The sequence below is a fragment of the Oncorhynchus clarkii genome, chromosome 9 (genome assembly GCF_045791955.1).
Source record: "Oncorhynchus clarkii lewisi isolate Uvic-CL-2024 chromosome 9, UVic_Ocla_1.0, whole genome shotgun sequence".
Taxonomy (NCBI): Eukaryota; Metazoa; Chordata; class Actinopteri; order Salmoniformes; family Salmonidae; genus Oncorhynchus; species Oncorhynchus clarkii.
The window spans coordinates 53926177-53928931 of NC_092155.1; positions in this window are offsets into that span (position 1 = coordinate 53926177).

The window sequence follows — 2755 nt, forward strand, 5'->3', positions numbered from 1 at the left end:
CCCGCCTCTTCTTCGTCTTCTTCTTCTTCTTCTTCTTCTTCTTCTTTGGGATTGGCTTGGAGGATCGCATCCAACGTTAAAGGTGCATAGGCCGCCACCTACTGTACTGGAGTGTGAGGCCAGTCACTGCCTATCTACATTACATTCTCTTCATTAGTCCTGTTCCTCTAAGAACTTGGAATAGAGCTCTAGACACCACTTTCCTCCCTCCACTACACCACCCACACCCCAATCCCCTCTAGCCTCTCTAGCCTCTCTAACCCTTTCACGCAATCTCTCCCTATCTACATCATATATTTTAAATCAAATTAAAGCATGAAGAACGAGTGACTGTTCCGGGATTCTTCCGGTGGCATTGAGGAGTACACCACATCAGAAAAACAGCTTCTATCTCAAGGCCATCAGACTGTTAAACAGCCACCACTAACATTGAGTGGCTGCTGCCAACACACCGACTCAACTCCAGCCACTTTAATAATGGAAATTGATGTAAAAATATACCACTAGCCACTTTAAACAATGCTACTTAACATAATGTTTGCATACCCTACATTACTCATCTCATACACTGTACTCTATCATCTACTGCATCTTTATGTAATACATGTATCACTAGCCACTTTAAACTATGCCACTTTGTTTACATACCCTACATTACTCATCTCATATGTATATACTGTACTCTATACCATCTACTCCATCTTGCCTATGCCGTTCTGTACCATCACTCATTCATATATCTGTATGTACATATTCTTTATCCCTTTACACTTGTGTGTATAAGGTAGTAGTTTTGGAATTGTTAGGTTAGATTACTCGTTGGTTGTTACTGCATTGTCGGAACTAGAAGCACAAGCATTTCACTACACTCGCATTAACATCTGCTAACCATGTGTATGTGACAAATACATTTGATTCGATATTGTTATTGACCAAATAATTATATTGTTATTGACCAAATACTTATTTTCCACCATAATTTGCAAATAAATTCATTAAAAATCCTACAATGTGATTTTCAGGATTTCTTTTCTAATTTTGTCTGTCATAGTTGAAGTGTACCTATGATGAAAATTACAGGCCTCTCTCATCTTTTTAAGTGGGAGAACTTGCACAATTGGTGGCTGACTAAATACTTTTTTGCCCCACTGTACATAGACATGGAATCACTGGTCACTTTAATAATGGAACACTAGTCACTATTATAATGTTTACATACTGTTTTACTCTTTTCATATGTATATACTGTATTTTAGTCAATGCCACTCTGACATTGCTCGTCCTAATATTTATATATTTTTTAATTCCATTCTTTTACTTTTAGATGTGTGTGCATTGTTGTGAACTGTTAGATACTATTGTACTGTTGGAGCAAGGAACACAAGCATTTCGCTTCACACAAGCATTTTGCTACACCCGCAATAACATCTGCTAAATATGTGAATGTGACCAATACAATTTGATTTGATTTTGTCTTAGTTGTCTATGTGACTTGTCTGTCCACCGGAACCCTCCCAGTTATAGCTTTTGGGTTCGGGGACCTTAACTAACCCGCAAGATCAGGAGACTGTTTATGTTTCGCTCTGGCGGACTTGCAGTTCTCCCCTGAGAGTGAGCTAGATAACGAGCTATGCAAAGTAGCTAGATTAATGAGAGGTGACCATTGCAGGACTAAGCACGGTTATAAACACACTTTCCCTTAAGTCCTGCCAACCTCCACCCCCACTTATTTTTCAAGAAATAATCTATAAATGTGCCGTGAGTTACAGCCGACCCACACGTATAAAGCAAGAAATAAGATATAAACGTGAGGTAGAATGCCCTGCCCCTTCACTGTCTGGCAGTTTACACTGTTGGCTTAATTATTTTTCCTAATGGAAAAGCTACAACCATTCATGTCTCCTCTCCTTCATTCAGATAGTGTATGAGACAAAGGCTGATACTGTAGGTCCGTAGTAATCTTAACTATTACACAGTATCCTGCAGTGTTTACTATAGACATAGTACAGTGCATTTGGAAAGTATTCAGACCCTTTGACTTTTTCCACTTTTTGTTACTTTACAGCCTTATTTTAAAATGGATAGTTTTGAGTGAATGTTTGAGGATCCTATCGAAGTGGTTGTCCCTGTTAAAGGGGTTGAGCCTGATCAGATTCCACCGCAGAGAGCTGGTGTGCACTGAAGCATCTCTGACAGGTTGAGGTGACATGTTCAAAGGCAGCTGGCCGCTGGAGCCTCCCATGGAGTGGTCAACACAACAATGTGCTGGAGCTCAGGGTGGTTCACCTAGCTCTTCAACAGTTCCAGACCTACCATTTCCCCTGATCACAGCTATGCTAGACCGGGTCATCTTGATGGGCCACCAGCTGCTCTTGATAGCTCTATGCTGGCCGAGACCACCATGGTTCAGCCTTCTGTTGTCTCTCCTCTCAGGCACTCCATGGTAGCTGCCCATAAGTCCCGACCTACTCTTCAGGCTGGGGGAACACTGTGGCATCCAGACCCGCAAAACCAGCAATGGCCCGCTCGGTGCCAAACTGGAACGTTGACGTGGTGCTGTCAGCGATTGCTAAGCCGCCCTCGAGTCCCTAGAGTTGATGACTTTGAAGCACCTATCCATGGCATTCCTGCTGGCTATTACCTCCACTAAGAGGGTGAACGCCTTTTCAGTGAGTACTGCATGTTTTTCATGTTTTTAGGTACTATCGAATCATTGTTGTCCCCCGCAAATGAGGTCGGAACGGCTGTGCTGGGA